This window comes from Bos grunniens, chromosome 2 (assembly GCF_055505025.1).
Source record: "Bos grunniens cultivar Pamir isolate PY7600 chromosome 2, Bosgru_T2T1.0, whole genome shotgun sequence".
Lineage (NCBI taxonomy): Eukaryota > Metazoa > Chordata > Mammalia > Artiodactyla > Bovidae > Bos > Bos grunniens.
Genome location: NC_141166.1, coordinates 43,142,164 through 43,154,504, shown reverse-complemented (window position 1 = coordinate 43,154,504; position 12,341 = coordinate 43,142,164). Strand labels below are relative to the sequence as shown.

At 39.9% G+C, this 12,341-nt stretch overlaps 1 protein-coding gene across 13 annotated transcripts in view; it reads left to right on the top strand.

The window, feature by feature from the left end:
• The window catches only part of PARD3B (par-3 family cell polarity regulator beta), a 1,159,019-nt gene that overhangs the window by 876,714 nt on the left and 269,964 nt on the right, over positions 1-12,341 (top strand). Inside the window, exon 19 of one of the 13 annotated variants that reach the window (XM_086344523.1) lies at positions 1-12,341. This exon is cut by the window's left edge and continues 47,171 nt beyond it; it is cut by the window's right edge and continues 38,886 nt beyond it. The exons of the other annotated variants lie outside the window; for them this stretch is intronic. The gene's annotated coding sequence lies outside the window, so the exon portion shown is untranslated. 13 annotated transcript variants of the gene reach the window in all.

The window sequence follows — 12,341 nt, the reverse complement described above, 5'->3', positions numbered from 1 at the left end:
CCAATTTTTGAAACATGGCATGAAGTGAACATGGCATCTAGTGAACCCCTTGAAGAAATGGTCTTTCTGCTTCCCAAGGACTCTAGGTTATTACTTGATACATGGGAGGAACACAGTGAATGTTTTGTCAAAAAAGTCAGTTGAATAATATAAAATTACTTTAGAATCATCAACAATCTTGGTGATCTGATTGAGGCCTTTTGTTTCATGGATGAGAAGACTGGGATCGGGAAAGGTGGAGTCTGTCCATCCTCCCGCAACACATTACTAGCAGCTGAAATTACAGCCAAGTGCAGTGATTTATGGCTCAATGTTCTTTTCACTGCAAATTGGTGGCTGCCTGGTGTTTACTGGCATTACAGAAACAAACACATAATGAAAATCACCAAAATAATGTCCTGTGTATGCAAAGCACTTCAGAGGTTACAAAGCATTTCAATAAACACTTTCTCACTTGCTTCTTGTGTTAGCTCAAGTAGGTCAATAAGGAAGGTTCTGTTTATGTTTAATAAATAAGGAAGCTTAGATTCAGAGAAGCGTGTGACTTGTCCAGAGTTTAGGACTCAAATCCTTACTTTCTGATTGTGGTTCGTTCTCTCACATGGTTGTCTTCTGGTGCTTTGAAAACGAATGGAAATTTTCAAGGAGATTTTATCCCAGTGACTTTACCATCCAAAAAAAATTAGAACTGGGCAAGGACCTTTCCAGAACACTCTAGAAATGAAACTTGTGCAGGATTGGATTGGCTGTGAATATGAACTGGGAAGGAAAGTAAGCTGTTATAGAATGTTAGTCACCTGGGATAGAATGAGGATAAGTAAGGTGAGAACTTTTAAAATGGAAAAACAACAACAACACCAAAACACCAATACAGAGAAAAAGCACATGGCTAAGAAATGATAGGTTTGTGTGACTGGGGTTCAAAAGTGAGAAGACATCTTTGATATAAAATAGTCTTAGTTTTTCTCGGGAAGGTACTTTTCGGCTTGGTGTGTCTCATTCTTCCCATTAGCTCAGACCTTCACATCTTTTACACCTAAGAGCAGCAGCATAGGGTCTCACAAATAAAAGGACTGCAGTTGGATTAATGTTCCTCTCCAGAAGGTCTTCATAACTTTTGAACAACAGGTTCCACATTTTCACTGTAAATGGAACCCCACGAATGATATAGCTGGTTCTGGTTAGGAGACTGGTGGCTTTGCCATTTTTTAACAGTTATGTGGGATTCTTTTCCTCTTTTGCAGGTGATTAATTCTTCAGCATAGAGAAATCTTTGAACCATAATGCATACTTTCTATTTAAAAAGTAGAGAAGATTGCAAAGGTAGTAGCAGAAATGAAAAGTAGGCAAAAAATGATAAGCCTAATGACATTCTGTTCAATCTTTCCTATATGATCAGTTACTTAATGATCAACAAATGATTAAGGGTCAAGAATTAAGATTTTCGAAAGGATCAGTTAAGTCTCATATCTTGAATTATTGTATGTTGTTTTAGTTATGTGGGGCTTCCCTGGTGGCTCAGACAGTAAAGTGTCTGCCTTCAGTGTGGGAGAGCCGGGTTCGATCCCTGGGTCGAAAAATCCCCTGGAGAAGGAAATAGCAACCCACTCCAGTACTCTTGCCTGAAAAATTTCATGGACTGAGGAGCCTGGTAGGCTACAGTCCATGGGATCGCAAAGAGTCAGACATGACTGAGCGACTTCACTTCTCAGTTATATAGGGTAAGTGATCACTCTTTCAAATTGAGAAAATGATTGTGACTGAACAATCCTGAGAGCTTGATGTGGGTGAAAACATCATTTTTCTTTTAAATAACTTGAATCCTTACCCAGAGATTTGGAAGAGCCAGTATAAAACCTATAAGAACCCATAAGTTAGCACAGCTGCCCCTTCTTGCCAACTACCTCAAAGCTCTGCCTCCTCCCAATCTTCCTACTGTTTCTGGATGATGGATTTTTTTTTTTCAAACTGCATATTACTTCTCAGGTCTCTCTTGAAATGGTTTGACCAAAAAAAGGAAAAAAACTTGAAGAAAATTGAAAATCTGCTTTGTACATCTTTGTGTTTTATCTGTCCTACAGTGTCTATTAGGATGATAATAGGGAGAGTGCTTGGTGAGATTATATCTAATATTGATTTAGATATTATCCTTCATTGGGAAGCTCTGTTGAGTGTACACATAAAAAAATATCACTTTATTAACAATAAACACAAAAAACTTCAGGGGAAAAAGTTTCTCTAGATGCAAATGATAAATAACTGCATTTCTTCTTATTTATTGATTCACTTGGTCATGCCAGGCCTTAGTTTCATCATCATCGCAGCATGGGAACTCTCAGTTGCAGTATGTGGGATCTAGTTCCCAAACCAAGGATTGAACCCAGACCTCAAACACTGGGAGTGTGATGTCTTCGTCACTGGACCCCCAGGGAAGTCCCAATACTACATTTCTTCAGTTCAGTTCAGTCGCTCAGGCAGGTCCGACTCTTTGCAACATTTCTTAGTTGAATAATAATTATATCCCTGCTTTCCACCTCTTTTCCACTGTGATCTTTTCTCTGCCATATCCTGTAATACCGAATTTGAACCAATGTGTGTTCATCTGTTCACTCATTAGTAAAACAAAGAAAAGTATGCTAAATAGTAGGAATGCTTCGGCAGGGGAAGGAAGGACATATTATACTACTTAATCATGATTAGTCTTGATAGCTCTATAGGAGTTTCAAGTGTGTGTGTGTTTGAATTTCTTTGATGATGTTGAAGCATTTGAAAACAAAATGTGCTTACACACTTTGGATATAAGGAACAGAATACACACTATGAAAATTTCCTGGGTTGAATTCAATTTGGAAGAGAAGCTGAATTATTTTCTGGCTTATAGACATTAAGAACTCAAGGATATGCTTTAGGGAAGAAAAAATGCTGACACAGGCACCGATGTGTGTTTACTAAAAGGTGGAGGAACTTGCTTGTTTGAGTGAAATCAGAGGATGGTTTTAGCATGGCCCATAATGCCAGAGAACAAGTAAGCAATATACCTGTAGAGAGAAGAAACCATTATGTGAAATGAGAGATCCTGAAATTTTAAAGGAAGGTTTTAGGCAGGGAAATGAAAGAACATTTCAGAGTTCTATGAAAAAATAAATCATAGGTTGTAATTATGCAGACTGCTCTAAAGTCAGACAGAGACGGTAAACGATTATGTTTCCAGTAACTGTGAGAGTAAAGATAAAGGAAAAGACTACAGGGCTTAACGGTCCTCTTTTGTCAAAACGTTGGAAAGCCTCAAGTAATCTTGCTGCTAAGTCGCTTCAGTCGTGTCCGACTCTGTGCGACCCGATAGACAGCAGCCCACCAGGCTCCTCCGTCCCTGGGATTCTCCAGGCAAGAACACTGGAGTGGGTTGCCATTTCCTTCTCCAATGCATGAAAGTGAAAAGTGAAAGTGAAATTGCTCAGTTGTATCCGACTCCTAGCAACCCCAGCCTACCAAGGCTCCTCCATTCATGGGATTTTCCAGGCAAGAATACTGGAGTGAGTTGCCATTGCCTTCTCCAGAGAAATAGAGATAAAACAAGAAACCATAATGCAGGAATGTCAGTGGAAAAAAAAAAATCCCACTGTAATTGGATCTTTGGCTTTGGCAGAATCCTAACGCAGTTTAACAACTCTCCTACACCTGGATGAACCACAGAATCATCTGGTGAACTTTTAAGAGTGAGAACCTCATCTCATATGGTGAGTCTTTAAGAGACAGGAACAAGGTATTATTAGCGAGTCCCTAGCAATTACCCCATTCTCATTATTTTTTTCTTGAGTTTCTACAAAACATCTCTTTGGTTATTTATCCAACAACTTGAAAGTCAATATTCTGCTGTCTTCAATATGTGTATCTCCCTCTACCCGCCTTTTAAAGCCAGGTTGTTTGCCTGGACCTGCTCTCCTGCACCCCTGCAGTTTCCAGGTTTGCTGCAAGAACACCACAGAAGTTCTCCAGTCACGTCTGTGAGTTCCTTCCATGAACTTGGATGAGATTCATTTAGGCCTATAAATATGAACACATATAAAACAACGTGATGCTCTTTTTTGGTTTTATCACCTCTCTCAGGCTTCAGTTCCTTCTAATCTGTTGTTTTGTGGCTTGGTTGGAAGATCCTTCTCACTGATAAGGAAGGTAGGAGCAAACAGAATGCTAACAGTCTCTTGTTCGCTCTTCCTATCATCTGCTAATACTATAATATCAGCCCCAAGGGGGATGTGAATCATTCCTTGCATTCACTCTAAACATACGTTAACAATTCCTTTTATTATCCTCTGCATTTTTCTCAGACTTGAGCTCATTCTCAGATTTAACCCCTCCTGACACGATTCTTACCTGATCTTTAGTTTTTGATTGTGCTTTTTTTTTCCCCCTTCTTTTTTGTTGCATTCCTGTTCCGTCAGCCACATGCTATTCTTTACATGCCCAGTTCCTCTGCTGCATCTTTATTCATCTGTGTAATTTTCAATTCTGTTGTCAACATTTTATTGTTGAATACCTCTCTTCTCCATTAAGTCATCTTCTTTCCTTAGACTCTGGTCATGGGACTGTATCATTCTTTCTTCTGATCTTTCAGAAATGTGTGTCCCCAAAGTCTTGAGAAGTGTGGTCTGTGACATAGTTTGCTTTAAAACTGCAAAATTTTCTGGGTCCTCCCTAGGCCTGTGGAATCAGAAATTCTGGGGGCAGCTCCTGGGAATATGGTGATTGGAAAGTTTAAATGTTTGAGAGTGATTCTTCCTCACATTTCTTTCCCTGACTCTTAATGAAAACCAAGTAGCACTTTCTTTCAAGTTTTCCATCACTATAACTTTGCTTTATTGGTCCAGAGTAATAGCTTCTGTCATTAACCCCTCCCGTATCTGAAAAATTAAATTGTCAACAAATTAATAATTCATCTGTTGTTCTGCTTTTAAGAGAGTACAACTTTTGAAGATAACTTGTGTTTCTCAAAACACCACTATATCTTACCTCCATGATAAGATATAACATACAGAAGTGAAATATTATGCTTGTCCTCTGGCTGGCTAGGTTGTCTGTAATGCATTTCCATTAGAATCATAACACTTGAGTTTGGTTTGGTTCCTTTTGGACAGAGTGCGAAGAGTTGAGTGAACAACAGTCCTTGTTTATAGCTCTATCATCGTTTGTCCACAGACAACTCATTCCTTGTTGAGTTTCCGTAGCCTTCTTTTACCCCTAATCGGTGCCCGTTTTCCTTTTTCCACCACATATTCTCACTATAAAGTATGTGGTATGTATTCATAAATAATTAAAGTTTTTGTATAGCTATTTTAAATTCATATATATGATATTTTGTTCTAAATATCATGCTTTCTTCTTTTCCACTCAGCATTGTTTTTAAAGTCTATTCCACATAATTCTATATCAATCTTTTCCTTTAATTATATTTTAGAGTATGTACATACTGTATTTTACTTCTATATTCCCTGGTGCTTCCAACCCCCTTTGCCACACAAAAATGTTAAGAAACATCCTTATCAGTTCAGTTCAGTTCAGTTGCTCAGTCATGTCTGAGTCTTTGCGACCCCATGAATTGCAGTATGCCAGGCCTCCCTGTCCATCACCAACTCCCGGAGTTCACTGAAACTCACGTCCATCGAGTCAGTGATGCCATCCAGCCATCTTATCCTCTGTCAACCCCCTCTCCTCCTGCCCACAATCCCTCCCAGCATCAGAGTCTTTTCCAGTGAGTCAACTCTTTGCATGAGGTGACCAAAGTACTGGAGTTTCAGCTTTAGCATCATCCCTTCCAAAGAACACCCAGGTCTGATCTCCTTCAGAATGGACTGGTTGGATCTCCTTGCAGTCCAAGGGACTCTCAAAAGTCTTCTCCAACACCACAGTACAAAAGCATCAATTTTTTGGCGCTCAGCTTTCTTTATAGTCCAGCTCTCACATCCATACATGACTACTGGAAAAAACCATAGCCTTGACTAGACGAACCTTTGTTGGCAAAGTAATGTCTCTGCTTTTGAATATGCTATCTAGGTTGCTCATAACTTTTCTTCCAAGGAGTAAGTGTCTTTTAATTTCATGGCTGCAGTCACCATCTGTCGTGATTTTGGAGCCCAAAAAAATAAAGTCTGACACTGTTTCCACTGTTTCCCCATCTATTTGCCATGAAGTGATGGGACCACATGCCATGATCTTTGTTTTCTGAATGTTGGGCTTTAAGCCAACTTTTTCACTCTCCTTTTTCACTCTCATCAAGAGGCTTTTTAGTTCCTCTTCACTTTCTGCCATAAGGGTGGTGTCATCTGCATATCTGAGGTTATTGATATTTCTCCCGGCAATCTTGATTCCAGCTTGTGCTTCTTCCAGCCCAGCATTTCTCATGATGTACTCTGCATAGAAGTTAAATAAGCAGGGTAACAATATATACAGCCTCTATGTACTCCTTTTCCTATTTGGAACCAGTCTGTTGTTCCATGTCCAATTCTAACTGTTGCTTCCTGACCTGCATATAGGTTTCTCAAGAGGCAGGTCAGGTGGTCTGTATTCCCATCTCTTTCAGAATTTCCCACAATTTATTGTGATCCACACAGTCAAAGGCTTTGGCATAGTCAAAACATCCTTTTACATATCCCCTAATGGATCTGAGGGAATTTCTTTGGCTCAGAAGCATGAGAGTCACAGAATAATGCACCCTTTCTTTACTAAATGTTGCCAGGTTGTATTCCCAAATCACAGTATTGATACATATTATGTTTTTATCTCCCAAGGTCTTCACCTATATTTGATATTATACACCTTTCTAATTTTTGTCATTCTAATGCATATTAAGTTATATTTCATTGTATTTAAATATGGCTTTCATTGCTTGTGAATATGGGTATTGTTTTATATTCTTCTTAACTCATAGGGCTTCTTATTTGGTGATTTCTTTGTTAATATCCTTTGTCCAATTTTTTGTTAGACGTCTCATTTATTCTTTTGGGTTTTCATTTTTCTTATCAATTCATAATTTTTATTGAATTTATTAGTGGCATAGCTCTTAAAACAGAAATCCTTAATTTTATAGTTGTTCAGTTCAGTTCAGTTGCTCAGTTGTATCTGACTCTGTAACCCCATGGACTGCAGCACGCCAGGCTTCCCTGTCCATCACCAATTCCCGGAGCTTACTCAAACTCATGTCCATCAGGTCGGTGATGCCATCCAACCATCTCATCCTTTGTCATCCCCTTCTCCTCCTGCCTTTGATCTTTCCAAGCATCAGGGTCTTTTCATATGAGTCAGTTCTTCACATCAGCTGGCCAAGGTATTGGAGTTTCAGCATCAGTCCTTCCAATGAATATTCAGGACTTATCTCCTTTAGGATGGACTGGTTGGATCTCCTTGCAGTCCAAGGGACTCTCAAGAGTCTTCTCCAACACCACAGTACAAAAGCATCAGTTTTTTGGTGGCTCAGCTTTCTTTATAGTCCAACTCTCACATCCATACATGACTACTGAAAAACCATAGCTTTGACTAGACAGACCTTTGTTTTTAAAGTAATGTCTCTGCTGTTTAATGTGCTGTCTAGGTTGGTCATAGCTTTTCTTCCAAGGAACAAGTGCCTTTTAATTTCATGGCTGCAGTCACCATCTGCAGTGATTTTGGAGCCCAAGAAAATAAAATATGTCACTGTTTCCAGTATTTCCCCACCTATTTGCCATGAAGTGATGGGACCAGATGCCATGATCTTAGTTTTCTGAATGTTGAGTAGGTGGTAGGTGGAAGATCTAATATAGTCAGAGACATATACGTACTATAAAATATAATGTTCCATGGTGAAGATATATTTACCTGCCAAGCAGGGCATAAAACTGTAGAGTCACCAGACCAGCCCTTCCTCTGGACAGTGATGAGGACATGCTGATACAGTCTTCCTTGCCCGCTCCTCTCTCTGTCCCTGCTCTTGCATACAGTTCAGCAGTCATGTTATTTCTCACACATTCAACCTCAGGTTTATCAACACCATTGATTAAGCCTTAGCCAACCTCCTACATTCCAGCTACACACACACCTTGATTAGATTTAGCCATGTCTCATCATAAGGTAGTATCTTCAAGTAGCTAATCTCATCCATGTGGGTGGATTGTACCAGGAAGACAAGGCTTTTCTCAAGTTCAGGAGATAACCTGTTGCCCATTTCAATTCTTTCCATGTCATACATTGTGGCCAAGGGGTGTTTTATCTGGTTACTTTTCACTCTCTCCTTTAAGGTCCGCTCTGGCCAACAAACTTCCCAAACACATTCTTGCTCATGCCTTTTAGTTGCTTCCACCCTAATTCATCTTCCTAACCCCTATCTTACCAATGCTCCCTCCCCAGGCCTTGAACCAATCTTTCTCTATTTTTAATTAGTACCCATCTGGTGGCACTTTAGTATCTTGGAGGGACAAAGAGTTGTGATCTTTAGAGTAATATATTTCTTTTTTAGGTTCAAACAGCTAAACCTTTCTTTGAATCCATTTAAACCCATTTGTTACTGGCAGCCATTGGCTAACCTATGACCCTGGGCATTTGTACAGCATCAAAATTTATTTCCAAAGATTCTTCTCAGAGGAAGCTAGTGACAATAAGAAGCAGTCCCTGCTGATTCAGGTATTTTATATCAATTGTTTTTCTGACCTGACACACAAAATTGAGTCACAGCATTAAATATAGGTATTATTATACAATTAATGTCAGAACAAAGTAATAGCCTGCTTTATTTTGATTTTCACATTGCCATTGTACTTATAGCTATTTATTTCTGTTGTTCAATCATAACTTACTTTGACTTCATGTTCAATAGGTTCTGTAACAAATTTATGGTTAAATAACATTATATGTCTCATCTCAATCAGTCATAACTGTAACTGTAATAAGTCATGCTGTAACTCAGGTAAGCAAGCAGTAATGGAGTAGGCAGAGCACAGAATTTGTGCTCAGAGGGCATCTTGACAAACCGGGTCATGAATGAAAAAGCCCTAGCCCCCTGTTTGTTAATTTTCCATACCATCTGAATTTGGAGATTAATAGTCTCTTAAGTAGTCTATTTAGACACAACCAGGGTCTGTAAGTTTAATCATATCAGTAGCTTACACTTACATACTTTTAACTTGTCAAAGTGGTCACCTTCTTTAGCTCACACTAGCTAGTTTATGCAACATACATTCAAAAATGAATTGTTATTGTATTTGACATTGGGTGGATGGAGGATAAAGGGGAATAAGTGGCCTGCCTAAGGTAGCAGAGCAGGAAAACGAGAAGCCAGTCCTGCCTTCTGCCCCTCCACTGTGCCTCTACACTAGATTCCTGGTGATGGAGCTCTTCTCTCAAGAAATGCTGTGATTCCCAAGCGCTGCAAGACCACATACATGACAGTGCTAGAAAGGTCTAAAACAACCTTCCTCGTAGATACATGTGGAGGAAGTAGGTCGACTTCCACCAACTACTGACACTGGGAGAGTCTCTAACCCTTGCCAACGCTGTGGTTCTTCACATTCCCTGGGGGCAATCTCCCCTCACTGGGTCCTGAAAACTGCTGTTTCAGTGCTGTGTTCACTGCCAGTTGAATACAAGGAGCTGTCGGCCACAGCTGACAAGTAACTTTCCTTTAGGCTGTGAGATCACCTCAAGCTCAGCTGAGAACTCAGGGACCAGGAATCAGGAAAGATTTAACACAAGTCAGGGCATCACGGAACTTCCGGAGCACAGACCTGCCCCAGCAGGGCCACCACAGTGGGATGCCTTGATGGGAAGCCAGGCAGTAGGACTGTGAGCGTTGGTGAGAAAAGGGGCCTCACCAGCAAATTTCATGGCTTTTTCCAGACTGGTATCGTTAACTACCAGGATCTACCAATGTAAAAATGGTAGGAAAGGGTCAATTAGGTCAATTAAAGGAAGTAAGACGTGGAAAGCATTTAGTGTGATGCTGTATACATAGTCAGTTCTTAGTGTCTCTTGGCAAAAGAAAGCAAAGCAGAGGGTATAAAGGCACAGAAATTAGATTTCAGCTTTAGAAAAACAAGCAAAGACAGAGAAGCAAAATCTGCCTCTTTTCTGGAGCCTCTCTCCCTCCTGTCTCCCAGCCCATCTTGTGCACACAGCCTAGACACCCTTCCTGGGAGTCAAATGCCTCTGTCAGTTCTAAAATGGAGTAGAAATATGGAATTCTTAAAAATCTTCAAGTACATCAACCATTGCCAAAAAAAAAAAAAAAACAGAACAAGGAAGAGTATTTTGCATTTGTTCATTGACTTTCAGGAGTTAAGGCACTCGTAGGCATTCAGAGCTAAATAAACTGAACTTCAGACCAAGCTTCATGATTGTAAAGCCCCACGGGTTAGCGATTTCCTGCATGAACTTCCTCAAGAACCATTCATTTTCAGGATCTCCCCGTCTCACTTCTCTTTTTTGTTAGCCATGACGTAAATAAGAGACCTGACATTCCCCAGAGTACTGTTTTCTTTGTCCCCTATTATTGAAGCCTCGAAATTATTACATCTGAGTCCTCGTTACAGGTGACAAACAGCATTTGTTTTGCATTTTGATGCAGTCAAATTCTCAGGTTCCAACCTGTCAAACAGGCTTGGACCAAGCTGGTAATCTCCCAGACTTTAATCCTCTCCATCTTTTATTTGTGTGGAGGCAGCTCAAGGCATTAGCCCTCTCCAAAGCAAAGCCTCATTTTGTTTGCAACTCTTGAATATCGTATTACAAGGCAGAGTGTGATTTTTATTGTCAACTGGAGTACGCTTAAATGAAGCATATGGATGCCTCAAGAGGGGCCACAAATTCCCTCAACACTTAACATGGGCTCTGGGAACGAAGACACTTATTGGCTAGGTAAGAATGTCAAGTGGCCGTGGCTGCATTGACGGAGGTCTACAGTTAGTTTAATTATAATACCTACTCACATACTCATTTCCCAAGAAGCGTGGCATGCTGCTGACTCTATTGGTTGTTTTTAAATCTTTTTCACTCCGAGACCTCTCATAGAAAGTCTGCTATAGCCTAGCAGATCAAGACGTTCTTCGCCACGTAGCATCAGACTATTTTGTAGATAACATGCTCACTTTCCCTTCTTGCTGCCCTCCAGGTATCACATCAGGGCTATGTCTGCTCAAAAACTTTTTCTTTTTAATCTAGAGAAAAGGGAAAAGCAAAACTAATATCATTTGAAAAAAAAAAAAAAACTTAATGATAGTTGGCTTTCATTAAATGTATCTTCTTTAGGGACTTGTGCCCAGGCGTCTTAGAGACAACGAGGAGCATTTATCTTTCCAGAAGGAAAGACATTCCAAGCGTAGTGTGTTGTTACTTGTGTCATTTGTTATTTTCCTCTTATTATTCACACTGATGTATTTAAGATAGTCTTTGGGTGAATAAATTAATAAACTCTGTTGAAGAAAAGTGACATTTTGCTCTATTACCACACATAGTCATCACGGGGTGCTAATTCAGTAGTATTTGAAAATAGGATTTGGAAAGAGGTAGAGGAAAAGTGGACACAATTGAGCAACTAAGCACAGCACAGCACGGAGGGAAAGTGAGTGCACCGAGTGGCCAGGACACGGTGGGAAGGAGTCAGTGACACCGTCACTCCAACAAGTAAAGCAAGAGATTATCTCTGCCTCTGTCCTGTCTGTCTGTCTGTCTCTCTATCTTTATTCACCTGGAACTCTGCAGAATTCATTTAAATTCCTGTTTTTCCTTTCCTCATGATATTCAACTCTGGAAGTATTGAAATTAGTTTTAAATTCCACAAGCACCCATATAGTGATGGAAAGGAGAAAGAACTCATATTTTGGGGTCAGAGGAATTAGAATTTTAAATTTTTCCTGAATAATCCCCATAGGCTAATAATCAAGTGTTGACTCAACTCTTGAATTTGCTGTGCAGTGCTTAAATAGGCAGCGGTGAAGGATTCCCTACTTGTATATGATGACACCCTAATGTTTTGTTCTATCAGTGGTTATTACCGCAGCTTATATTTATGAAGTGTCTTTTTCTGAAGAGTTTAAAAGATCCTGTGATTCCCTGCCTTTTACACGTGGGGACCCAGAGGAATAGAAATGTCACAGCATGCCTGAGAGGCGGAGCTAATGCCAGAACACAGCTCTGTTGGCTTCCAGGTTAGTTCTTTATCTTATCGTGCAGCCTGTCAGCATACAGATGACACTCAAATCTGTTTCCTTTCAATGCTAAATTCACAGTTTTTCTTTTATAAACTGTGATCCTGAGTGGACAGAGACAACCTGGAGATCTAACACTGAGTCACTAACCATATGGATTCCACATCTTCTTGA